At 32.6% G+C, this 14,236-nt stretch overlaps 1 protein-coding gene across 2 annotated transcripts in view; it reads right to left on the bottom strand.

Annotated features, from left to right (window-relative positions):
• Positions 1 to 465: 465 nt before the first annotated feature.
• The window catches only part of LOC137398464 (innexin unc-9-like), a 59,194-nt gene continuing 45,423 nt past the window's right edge, over positions 466 to 14,236 (bottom strand). Inside the window, exons 12-14 of one of the 2 annotated variants that reach the window (XM_068084582.1) lie at positions 7,162 to 7,286; positions 6,540 to 6,555; positions 466 to 1,655 (exon numbers count right to left, since the gene is read on the bottom strand). The gene's annotated coding sequence lies outside the window, so the exon portion shown is untranslated. The remainder of the gene's footprint in view (positions 1,656 to 6,539; positions 6,556 to 7,161; positions 7,287 to 14,236) is intronic. The other variant, XM_068084580.1, reaches the window with a different exon arrangement.

Here is a 14,236-nt window from a genome sequence, read left to right as displayed (position 1 = left end):
TTATTGAGTGGTGCCTTTCATGTCAAAACATCCTCAAAATTAGTATAAATAGCAAATAGCTTTGTTTACAGTTCAGTAGTTTTCAAAAAGAATACAAACCAAATGAAATATCGTAATTATCTGCTTTCGTTAATCAATGTGCTGAATCAATTGTATTTTGGGAATAACTTCAGACAACGGAGGTTTTTTCAGTGTTTTTTCTGGATACAGCATAAAAATTTCATAATAGTTTCAATTATGAAAATTTTTGCATCAATAAGTTACTACTAGTATATTTTGCCCGTGGTTCAAAATGGAGTCATTTGAAAGTGATTTGCTGTCAAAGCCAAACTCAGGAAATAAGTTTGTAACTGTGTGTTTCCTTCCTTTTCTCAGTCTTTTGTTTGTTTGTCTTTACTTTTTCCTGTAAAACTCTCTGAGGGCTTGCTGAAGCCAAGTTGTAGCATCATTAATTACAGGTAGCGATGCTATTTATTTCATGTATTTCCACAGTGGCATACAATATCAGGAAATCTAAAAACAAAAGGCTCAAGAAAAACTGCATCGATAAATCCATCAGAAGAAAATTATGTCAGATCGTTCATCTAAAGGGTGTAATACATATATGATATATAGAGATTGTGGTTGCATATCGTACATGTAGGCATACAGAAAGAAACATTGGCACAACATTGTTTAAAATATTATGGGATTTTCCCATAGAAAGTTGGTACCAGTTGTATACATCTGTATAAAGGTCGACAAGTGTTATATCGCAACAAAATGTCAAAATAACAAAACAAAATAAATATATTAAAAGACCACATCTAGCTGGAGAAGTATAAAATACTAAAATAATGAACAAAAGTCTATTTACATTGAGATTTACAACAGTAGCTAGAGATTCAAATTGGTCAAAAGAGATTGTCAACGCTAAATACAGATAAAAATATTCACTCTAAATTTTTATGATAATAATTAGTATGGTGTTAAACAATGCCATCTGCATAACATCGAGCATATTTTACTTCTAATCAAATTTTGGCAAAAAGAAAAAACTCTATCATCCTAGATTCGTTCGAAGAGTTATGCTAAATTTCAACAGAGAAAAGACAGAAATTAAATGTGAAAAATAAATAAAATTACACAAGTTTGATAGGATAATAATATTAATTAAATAGTTCTTACTAAAACAATTTTTCCATTAATTTCAAAATATTTAAACAACATGTTGATAAAGCCGGTAGTTTTGCTATAATTATTATTATTGTCGTTGAGCTCAATGCATAGTTATTTAAGGGAGGAAATGAGATTAAAGAGTACAAGTAATGACTCTCCTAAGCTCAGTCAACTCAGCATACACGAGTAGCTGGTGAATTGGCAGCGGATTCAGTAAAAACAATGCTGTTGCCGACTAATCAAACTTCTGGTTTTCTAACTGATTAGTTGACTTTTTCAAACAAGTCTGACCATGCAAAGCAAAATTTTCTGACTTGAGGCTGTTAGAAAAGTTGTTGCTGCCAGTATAGGACCTAGAATATTATTAAGTTTCTAGTATCCGAAGAAGCTTGTAGTGTCTCGCTCATCTGTGTTTCTGTCAGCTAAACGTGGAGTTTTTATCTTCTCATTCTAGTTTTTGTTGAAGTAGAGACTTGTTTCCTCATCCCACCACCTCCCTGCAAAAGTTAATATAAAAAGTTACACATTTTCAGGTCCTAGTGATTGTGGGCCATGGTTTCCAGATTTTTCAGTTAGTCGCAAATGATAATACGATGGATAATTGAAGCAAATTAGTTCGGCTATGCTACTGTATTAACTATAAAAACCATGGTTAGGTATAGAAGTTTTTACTCTTGAAATAATGTATTTTTGTAATTTTATATATGATTATATAATATTATATATGGTATATTATATATGTAATATATTATATATAATGTTATATATTATGTATAACATATTATTTATATTTTATATATAATTTTATATATAATATATTACATTCATTATATATATAATACTAGAAATTCCACTGTCATACAGCCCACGACCAAAGTGATATTGGAAAAAAGAAAGGGTTCTGATGGTTGCGAAATGCAATATTAGCAGTCAAATAGGATAACTGCAATGGTAGCTGTAATGTACTGGGTGTTATTATATACAACAAATAGCAATAATGAAAGGAAAAGATTATATGTCTATATCTCTCCTCCTGCAAATAAAAAAATGCAATATTGGCCAATATTAGAAGTAAAATGCACTGATATTATTAGAATAACCAATATTATTTATATAGTAATAATAAAAAACCAATGCACAATTTTGTTTACATTTCAAAACGGCATAGCTAACAATATCACGAAGTTGTGATATTTATATAGATTTTTAGAAAATCTGTACTACGTAGTCTTTGTCCTGTAGTCATCCAAACTTATAATTAATTATTGCAATAATCTCATTAGAACCGTTAGAAAAAATATCATCGTCATGCCTTTACATACACTGCGTTAGATTTTTAGAAAGTCTGTTCTACGTAGTCATTGTTCTGTAGTCATCCAAACTTATAATTAATTATTGTAATAATCTCATAAAAAAACGTTAGAAATATCATCGTCATTTGCTTTACTTATACTGCGTTGGACATCAGTGAGAGTGGGAAAGTATTCAAATGTGTCGGCAAATGAAAATGAAAAAATTGAAATCGGCAAAAATGAAACGATTTCTGTACTCCTATGTTAATTGCCAAAACCTTCGGCAATTCGTCAATGCTATAGACTGATGAAAAGTGCACGTTATTTTTTCGTGGAATGCACAAGACTTCATCGTTCTATGATCTGTCCCTCGGCGTTTCAATTTTCGGTCTTAACTTTTATTAAACCAAGCCTTTCAAGTGTTTTGCGGCGATTTTCGTTGAAATTAATCTGTCTATTTGTGTATAATCCGATCAGATGGGTAAGTTTTAAGATAATACCGACGGTTTACCAAAACTTGGTAACATATTTAAATAGGTTTAAATGTGTTTTGTATCGTTATTATACTTTAACGACTTTACATAACGATGCTTAAATTTGTTGATGAAATTTCTTGACGAGGGTTCGTCTCATTGTTGATGAATAATTTTCGTAAGTTGTGTGCACATGCATTTATCATAAAACTCCCACACTTCGCTCTGCTCGTTTGGTCGTGGGATTATACATGTATACTATATATTTATAATATTATATAATACATCATATATAATCTTTATATAGTATATCATATATAATATTATATATGTAATATATTATATGTATTATATATAATATATTACATATACACATTATATATAATATATTATATATGTAATATATAATATGTTTTAGTTATATTATTAGTTATATTTGTATCATATACAATATTATATATATTAAATATATAATATATTATATATAATATATATTGTATATATAATATATATAAAAAAGCATTGCCTGAAACTAAAATTGTCAAATACATTAATATACTCTAATAACTAATAAAAAAGAGGAAAATAAGTGACAATGATAATAACAACAACAGAGCTATCTAAAATGAATATGGTCAGTGGTCCTGGTGTTTTGGTTTCGTCAACCTATGAAGAAATAACTTCAGTTGCAAAAAGGAAGACAGGTGCATTTTTCTTTCTTGTCAGATATATGCTTTAAGTGATTGAAGTGTGATATGTGAATGAAGCCAAAACAAAAGCAGATAATGGCGACCTTCTGTTGGTTAAGATGAATTTTTTACAGCTCAGATCGGTTTTCATTTCCTAAAATAAAATCTGCTCCTGACCAACCTTCTCTCCATTTAATACACATATAAACTGTTTTAGATAGCCTTTTTTGTTTGGTCTTTTATTTCATCAGATTTATATTTTTTGTATTGTTCACTTTTGTGTAAATGGTATAAACACTTGTAGAAATTTTTGGTTGACTCTGTCAAACTTTGAAGCTTGTTAGATCCTAAAATGAAAAGCTATAGTGATAAAGTTTTAGGAATGAAAAACCGCAATGGTATGAAATAACGACGTTTGTCTAAGCACGCCAAGATTCTAGTACACTTGAGGATCATGATTGTGTGAGAATTCATAATGCGCCATGATTATAAGTACAATTATTCCAAGCCATGGCAAGCTTAATGCTGAATTGTACAAAAGGATGGACATGGCTCTTATTATAGTAAAGGTTTAGACTAGCTTAAGTTACTCAAATTCATTTGATAAAGAAACTTAGCTAATAGCAACTAAATTTAGCAACTAATGCTAAATGTTTTAGCTAGCTTCGGACAGACACGGCTCTTATTATAGTAAATATTTAAATGAATAAAATATTAGCTCAAGTTGCTAGCTTAAGTTACTCAAATTCATTTGGTAAAGAAACTTAGCCTACGACAACTACATTACCTGCCACTGTTTATAAACTGTTGTAAATCTTGAATATAATGTGTAGCGTAAGACGCAAGAAATGTTTTTCAACAATCTGTTTTAGCTACGCCTCGAGTTTTCAGATATTTGAATTATGCACTGGCTGGACACACACAGAAATAAACAAGTCTCTTCATTTGAAAGTTAAAATGGTAATTAAACATGTAGATTAAAAATAAATTATTTGTGCAAAAACGTCGTTATTATCTGCGCAAGTCCAGGCATTCAGCTAGTTTCATATATTTTATTAGAGATGCTAGTTATTCACCTTTTTCTATGAGGGTCACTCATAATGCATATACCAATAGATCAGGGAAAAACAACTGCAAGAAAATATTCAAGAAAGATTGTGAAAATACTTACACAAATCATATTACCTTAAAACACGTCTAAAACTACAATATTAGAGCAACGAGATGATCAGATACAGCGAAGAATGCAATAAAAACTGACCTAAAAGCGATTAGCAAGTAAGAAGGTATACTAAAATACTTTGTATTTTGGTCATAGATTTCCCGAGAGAACTCGCCATTTAACTGCATCTACATATATATTTCTCAATGTTGGTCCGTCGTTGTAATTGTCTAGTTATAGCTATTAAAATTTTGGAATCAAGAATCCGTAAAACAGAAGATTCATTCTCAGTACTTCCTGCTCGCCAGTCCGACACCTTACTAACAAAACTGCACAGGCTTGATAGATTCACTAGGCAATATATGTCGCTATATGGGAGCAAATTATCTACCGCTTTCGGTCATGTTGCAAAGTCATGGCGTAACGTCACGGAAAAAGGTAGCTGTTATTAGTGGGCTTACTCAAATTATCCATTGGCAATATGCCAGTCTACTAGCAAGTGGCAGGCAACTCTCATTACCTCTCATTGTTTATAAGCTGATTTTAATACCCGGGTATTGCCGAGTAGCACAGCTAGTTAGTCTATATAACCAAGCATGCTAACAAAACTGTTTAGTGCTTTTCATAGTGTTATGGTTCTGGTGACAGTTTATTGACAAATTACAAAATCTTCTGCGTGTACAGATATAACCTTGGTTGGTGTAAATATAAGTATTACCATGTTCTTTGTCGACAACAACCTGTTTGACAAGCTAGCAGAATTTAGTAATAACATTCATGTAATCAGTTCAGAGAGTTTTATATTCCTAATTTCGACTCGAGTTAAATTGTAGTTTGTAAATGACAATAAAAGGTTTATTTTATTTGTCTTTTTGAGTACGACAGAAAGTGTTTGTGCAAGCAGCATGGCTGGCATCACTTACCTTTTTAGCCAAACTGGCTCAAGGAAATGTGTTTAAATGCGTTGTTAATATGTAGAATGGTGTGTGAAATAAACTGGACCCCTTTTTTGGTTAACTAAAATTCTCATTTGCAACATTGTTCTTATTATGAATTTGGTCAAGAGCTATAAAGTATATACTAAATTAATCTTAATTTTGTCCTGATTTCAAGTATGTAAATCAAACAGCTATAAAAAAAATTTGTTAATGATTATAAAAACATTTTTTATATTATAGGCTAAATTTTGAACATTTCGTTTTAATGGGTGAAGATAAAAACACTAATAAGCAAATAAAATTCTATGTGATCATATCTGTACAGAATGTTATCTTCAACCATTAAAAAGAAATTTTTAGAGTTTAGCCTACATAATCATTCAAAAAAATAAATTTATAGCTTTTAGATTTACATATTTGAAATCGAGAAAGTATTTGTTTAATTTAATATACAATTTATGAATATTAGTACGTCGGCAGCCCCGTTCGCTGTGAAAGTTTATCAGGTGTAATAAATGTGTGCACAGTAATTCTCAGAGGTGTAACAGTGTGCAGTTGGTAGCACGTCTGGCTGCAAAACAGATTATCCGAGAGTTTGCTTGCGAGACAATCTTTTTTCCTAACGTTTTTAGCATGGCTTCAGGCAGTCAGACTGACGGATACGGCTCTTCACTATGAGTAACAAAGTTGTAAATGAGAATTTCAGTTTTCCATCAGTTCATTTCACACACCACTGTTGAATGGAAAATAGGGGAACCCGTACCAAGCTTTTGGCCGAAATTCTAGAAAGCGCTCAAGCTATATTTGAAATTAGTGTAGTAACTTACCGGCTCATCTGCGAATCTATTAATAACATAATATAAAAATATATATAATATAGAAAAAATGGTTGAACGTATGCTCAAAATTTTTAAAATGTTATGTAGTTAAAACAAAAAGACATGCTAGATTAGTCTAATTTTGTACAGATAGTTGCATAGCTGTGCTCAGAATATGATTTTTAAATTTGATAGTTAAAAATTGAGGAGATAACCATATAGTAAATAAATGAGTCATAAGTTTACCCAGTTAATGACCTAATTGCTGTTGAAGCCACAAGCTACCAGTTTTAAACAATTGGTCACCTAATCACTGGATTAGTTAATTATTAGATTAATATAGTTAATCTAGATAATGGTGATTTAGATTATCAATGTGTCATCAATATGGGTGGGAATTTTGGACAAAATTGTGCATAAAATGTGAAAACTCACAACATTTACACAAACTATTTTCACATTAGCGTTTTCACATTTTCACAAACTAACAGACACGCATACAATGAGATTTGGTAATATAGATAGTAGAAGATAAGCGTTGATCGCTTTCATCATTGTACTTGTTTTTTTCCCACATAAACCAATGATTTAATAACTAGCAGCTAATAGAAACCAGATGGTTTGAACTTACCCTATTGGACACACCAACCCGGTATGGGTTTGAAAAACTACTAAAGTTTGCTCCCCTTGGACCCCTGTCGGTGAACTTTCCCAAATAATTCTTTTGGGTGTTGTAGCTGCCTCCATAAGACGTGCCTACAATCAATCAGGTGTTAAGAAAATGATCTTGTTACACATATTGGCATCTTTTTAATATAAGTTCCAGAGTATTTGACCTTCTTACAGAATATGGAAAGTCTGTGAAATGCTGTTTCAGATGAAGCTAAAGATTTGGCAGTTAAAGATGAAGTTATGCAAAATTTGATTAGGTTTTATCAGAAAGTACCGGTACTTTGCTATCATTTGCGTAGCAACAAGGGTTCAGGGGCACTAGAGCGTGCTACCGACTGCTGGTGCATCTGTATAATATTTTTGCTTGTTGTTTGTAATTGGCTTGCTACGATCAAGCTGTCCACATGCAGCTGTCCTGTCTTTTTTTAATTCTTCATAAACACAGGGATCAGTGGTTTGCAAAAGCAAACAGCTAATCCTTCTGCTTAATATTTTTGAAAAAAGTATATAAGTTATGTAAAGTTTGAGAGGAGTCGTTCAGTAGTACTAGAGGTACAGGTGTATAATAGAGCACAGCCTGAAATTAGTGGCGAACCAGCTCAACATTTTGGAAAATATACTACATTACCTAGACATTCTACATGTTCAGCGAACGCCTGAAAACACGTACTATAACAACATTTTTCTATTATTGTGTAAGGTGTTCTGTATGGGTCGCTGTTGACAATTTTGTATACTTTTAAATGTCATTGTAAACGCTGCTGTAGTGAATTGTTTCTATTGTAGTTTTATGGCTATCAATCAAGAATAAACCAGTAAAATCACAAAACCAGTTCGCTGGCTGCTATCATTTGCAAAATGATGTTTTTGACGTTTGAGGTGATCTGATTGCTAGAATGCTCCAAGATTAAACTTGATAAGACTTGATTGTAATTAAAACACTCGGAAGAAAAATATGCACAAAATGATGTCACTAGTTGCTATCGGCTATTATGTTTAAGTTGCAGCATTAAGTGTCTCTATTCTGTCGATCCTTTTGCGACTTTAGACATCATAATTGCGCTTTTGCCAAATCTGGGCGTTTTTACCGCGATCAAGTTTTGTCGATTTTAGTCTTGAAACATCAGTCAGATGTCACAGTCAGATCACAGTCAGATCACCTCAAACAGCAAAACCAATTGCAAATGATAGAAAATACCGATATTTTCCGATAAAATCTACTAAAATGTTGTGCAAGGTAATCTTTAAACTAACAGTATTTGTAACTTTTTCAATGTATTTCTTTGTAAAATATAAAATAAAAAATAAAAATATGCATCTAAAATAAAATATGAATTCTTTAAATTTCATAAAGTATATTATCTGTGCTATGAGCCAGTTATACATTAACATGTTTTGGTGTCCAAAACCTGATCGCGGTTAAAGCATCACAAAGCTTTATAGTTATCTTAGGAGAGCTGACTGTAATAGTCACGTCTACAAAAACCATGTTTGCTGTTTTATATGAAAGCATTCCAACCCTCCATTACTCCCTTACTGAGTTTACCTCAACTTGCAGACAAATAGAACAGTAGAACATGTTTCAGGCAACAAAATGCATTGACAAGAGCCGTATAACTTCAGAGTCCCGCCACCAACAAAAATGTATAGGAGAGCTCACTCGTTTCCAGACAAACAGGCCGCGCCCACTATTTTCATATAAGTTATAATGGAGAGACTGCAACACTAACCGACATCAATTACTCCCATTGGCAGTCGCACTGAAATTGATTGTTGTATTATGCACAATTTGAAAGAGGACAAAATTCCCTACAAAATGCTACCAATAATCTTTTGTAAACAATAAAATAAATGTGAAAAAGTAAGATATTGAGATATTGAGAGCGAGGTAAGAATATTCCATTAGATATCAGTATGTCGATCGCGTTTGTTTGGAAACAAGCGTTTTTGTTTCCGGTTTTTGTCGTGGGACTCTGTGAAGCTATATGGCTGTGGCATTGACAAGACTTAAATACATGATGCAGCTGAAGGACAATAAAAACAGGAAAATCATGGCCACTCATTATACAGAGCTAGAACAGGAAAACTGTTTTCTAAATGAAATTAAAATTTTAAAAAATTAAATAAAATTCTTGCAAAACAATATACTGCAGTAAGCCATTTGTTATAACTCTGTAATATGACCCATTGTTACATAGAGTGCTTGAGAAGGTGCCAATGGGCTAATTGTGAAATCCTACATGCAGCTTTCTATTCATGTATTTTGAGCAACCATTCTGATTGTAATAAATTTATTCTTTCTGTCATAGAGTTATTATTTTTAAAGGTTAGACATACAAACTATTCTTGCAATTATTTTATCTTTTTCTTTGAACTAGAGTTCAAACTTTTGAACAAGATTTGGAAAAAATTTCTAGGTAAAGTTACTAATAACCCATTAAATTATTATAAATTATTTTAACCCTAAGAAGGCTCAAAATGTGAGACCAGTTTTAGCTTGTTAAGGCTTTTACATTAATTGTGTTTTTAGTTTAAATTATTAAGTTTAATTATATAGCCACATCAAACAATGCACTGCTAAGAATAACTGTTATTCCACCCATTATATATATAATTATATATAACCAGTTTTTAAAAAGTGGTGTAAGTGTCAGTTATCTATTGGGATTCTAAGAATTGTCTTCTCTGGCAGTCATGAAGTGAAAATCAAATGTACACACCATTGTTCATGTTTTACACCTTTTTAGCTGATCATTATCTCTTTAAAAAAGTTGAGCTGTGGTTCACGAGCAAGGGTATCTTGGTATAGTATAAAAAGAAGGGATATATACACAGACACATACATATAAATATTATATATACATATATTTATCATTTATAAAAGAAGTAAGAGATGACCAAAAATGAGTTTTTGTTACTAATAGTTTCATGTACAAAGTACAATCATCAGACAATAACTCATACTAAAATGACTACCCTATTGCCAACGTTAGGGCTCACATTCAAAACTGCATCATTAAAAGATTAAAATATTAAAGTCAGGGAACAAGCCTGTAGCTTACATATGAGATAGAGAGCTTCTAAAAGCTATTGTCCAAAAACAAAGTTTACCAAAAAAATAAATAAATTAAAATGATATACAAAGAGTGTTTATGTAATACTGTCAGCTAAAAGAAATTTTCTATCATGTCTGCAGGTTGATACTATTTCCTGTCGTTTATTCAGACTGCTCTTTTCAGGGTGCATAATAATGTAATATTTTTCAAGCAGGCACAAGTTGCACAGATTAAAAGTGTTGTTGTATGCAGCAGATTGCTTGACGATGCTCCATTTAATGTCATACGCGATGTTGCGATCTTTTAGCTCCCATATATGTTTGCTAAGGCTGGTTTTATTTCTCTTGTTGGCGTCATTAAATGTTGCTCTGTAGTTAGAGTAGCGAGCCTTAAACGTTGTTTCGCAAAGTCCAATATATGACTGGTTTTGTTGGTTAGCATCTGTAACAGTCGCTTGGTAGATGATGCTGCTGGACAGGCAATGTCCTTCCAGCGGGCATTCCTCCGCTCTTCTGCAGTTACAGGTTGTTCTTGTGATGGTATCTTTATTTGCTGCACTCTTAATTAGTCGTTTATTATGACTATCTATGATGTTGCTGATATTTCCCATGCAGCTGTAGCTGAGTTTTGAGGTATTTTCATTGAATATCTTTCTGAGTGGGTGGCCTTTACAAAATACTTTGCAGACAATAGTTATAAAAACACGACCTACATTTGTACTCGTCGCAGCATTGAACGGTGGGTAGTACCATATGATATTTCTTTTTCTGTTAGGTTTGCGGTTGCTGTGTTGAAATGGAGTGTATGCCAATTTATGGTGGTATCAGCTTTTGTTTAAGGCCTCTTGATATATGCCAACTGTTTCTTTGAATACAGTCTCACATGATGATATAGCGGACAGGCGCTTGTTGATGGAGTCTGGTATGTTCTCTAATATCTGGGGCGGGTGGTTTGATTGCGTATGTATATAACGAGGGACGTTGTTCAGTTTATTGTAAGGCTTGTACGTGTTCTGGTTGATGTCGAGTGTGATGTCCAAAAAGTTCACAACTTTTCAGTTTGCCTCTATAGTTATTTTTAAAGCATACTTGCTAAAGAGTATGCTTTAAAAATAACATAATAATATACATGTAGAGGCAAACAGAAAAGTTGTGAACTTTTTGGACATCACACCCGACATCCACCAGAACATGTACAATCCTTACAATAAACCGAACAACGTCCCTCGTTATATACATACCCAATCAAACCACCCGCCCCAGATATTAGAGAACATACCAGACTCCATCAACAAGCGCCTGTCCGCTATATCATCATGTGAGACTGTATTCAAAGAAACAGCTGGCATATATCAAGAGGCCTTAAACAAAAGCAGATACCACCATAAATTGGCATACACTCCAATTCAACACAGCAACCGTAAAACTAACAGAAAAAGAAATATCATATAGTACAACCCACCGTTCAATGCTGCGACGAGTACAAGTGTAGGTCGTGTTTTATAACTATTGTCTGCAAAGTATTTTGTAAAGGCCACCCACTCAGAAAGATATTCAATGAAAATACCTTAAAACTCAGCTACAGCTGCATGGGAAATATCAGCAACATCATAGATAGTCATAATAAACGACTAATTAAGAGTGCAGCAAATAAAGATGCCATCACAAGAACAACTTGTAACTGCAGAAGAGCGGAGGAATGCCCGCTGGAAGGACATTGCCTGTCCAGTAGCATCATCTACCAAGCGACTGTTACAGATGCTAATCAACAAAACCAGTCATATATTGGACTTTGCGAAACAACGTTTAAGGCTCGCTACTCTAACTACAGAGCAACATTTAATGACGCCAACAAGAGAAATAAAACCAGCCTTAGCAAACATATATGGGAGCTAAAAGATCGCAACATCGCGTATGACATTAAATGGAGCATCGTCAAGCAATCTGCTGCATACAACAACACTTTTAATCTGTGCAACTTGTGCCTGCTTGAAAAATATTACATTATTATGTTCCCTGAAAAGAGCAGTCTGAATAAACGACAGGAAATAGTATCAACCTGCAGACATGATAGAAAATTTCTTTTAGCTGACAGTATTACATAAACACTCTTTGTATATCATTTTAATTTATTTATTTATTTTTTTGGTAAACTTTGTTTTTGGACAATAGCTTTTAGAAGCTCTCTATCTCATATGTAGGCTACAGGCTTGTTCCCTGACTTTAATATTTTAATCTTTTAATGATGCAGTTTTGAATGTGAGCCCTAACGTTGGCAATAGGGTAGTCATTTTAGTATGAGTTATTGTCTGATGATTGTACTTTGTACATGAAACTATTAGTAACAAAAACTCATTTTTGGTCATCTCTTCTTTTATATTTTAGCTCTTACTTCTAGTAATAGAGCACTATGCTAGAGAAGCGTGACATTACTCTATATATTTATCATATATTATATATTATATATAATATATATTTATCATATATACTATATATAATTATATATAATATATATTTATCATATATATATTATATATAATATACAAAAAATAAATTATAACATAAAGTGGGAGATAGTGAAAAGAACAACATCGTATAATAAAACAACGGGCAGATGTAACCTATGTCTATATGAAACATTCTACATCATATGCAGACCTGAAACCGCTACTTTGAACAAAAGGTGTGAGCTTGTATCAACATGTAGACATGCTGGCAGATTCCTTTGGCGTAATTTTAAAACTTATCTTTTAACACTTAAACTGTGAAGCTTTGTTCCATTACTTTGTACATCATCGCATTGCTTGCTGCTTTTATTCCTACTTATCAACTATGCTTTCAGATATTTTAACAACTATGCTTTTATTTCAACCTCTATATAGATGACGCTTTTAGTGTTAGCAATTTTATCTGATGATTATTGCTTTGCATTATAAAACTATTAGTAATTAAATTGTTTAAATTTAACTTAAACTTTCACCTTAATTTTATATTATATATATATGTGTATATATAAGTGTAATTCCTGGTGTTGCACAGGCATTAAAAATCAGCTTCTAAACAGTGACAGGTAATGTAGTTGCCTGTCACTAGCCATTAACTGGCGCGTTGCAAATGGCTAATTTGAATAACCTAGTACTTTGAGTACCTACTAATAAAAGTCGTCAGAGCAAGTATAAAATGACGTCTGCGCCTCGCAAAGCGATATGCATATTTTCACCCACATAGTGACATATATCGCCCACTGAGTCCATCAATCTCACGTAGCTTAATTGGTAAGATATTTGCTTGGTGAACGGGAGGTTCCTAGATCTAATCCAGCATTAAACAGATCTTTTATTTCTAATTTTTAATAGCTATAGCAGGACAAACTGAATCGCACACAAGCTTTGTGATTTGTAGAGATATTTATAAAGTACATGTATGATTAATGCACAAAAAACTCTGTACAGGAATAAGATTTGCTTAGTATCAGCATGTTTCAAAGACTAGCTAGAGATTATAATAGTAAGTTGATGCACCCAAGCACTCTTTGTAACAACAGCTAGAAATCATCTGTTTCAAACATCTGTTTGTCAAGTTTCATATGACAACGTTTTACCTTGTCAGGATGCACACAATAGCTACATACAGCCAGTTGCTGAGCAACATGAATAAAGCTTGCAAGTACATAACATCTTAATATTCAACATTTGGTCAGTACAACAGTTTTCGGGGCAAAAGCAGCAGGGCAATAACTGAATATACCTGAATTCCAATTATTCTCTTGTTTCATATCATCCAAATCTACCTCATCTGAGGGCATATGTATAATATGTATTTAAAAGTTTGCTCCCACCAGCAAAAATAAATAGGAAAGGACCAAAAGTATCATGGAGATGGCAAAAGATATACTTCTTCGTGGTGAATGTTTGTCAACTATACTTTTGCATTAAAATAGTTTTACAGAAATTATGTGGTATTTATGTGATAAATGAAG

The sequence above is a fragment of the Watersipora subatra genome, chromosome 6 (genome assembly GCF_963576615.1).
Source record: "Watersipora subatra chromosome 6, tzWatSuba1.1, whole genome shotgun sequence".
In the NCBI taxonomy this organism is placed as follows: Eukaryota; Metazoa; Bryozoa; class Gymnolaemata; order Cheilostomatida; family Watersiporidae; genus Watersipora; species Watersipora subatra.
This window is presented reverse-complemented; position numbering and strand designations above follow the sequence as displayed.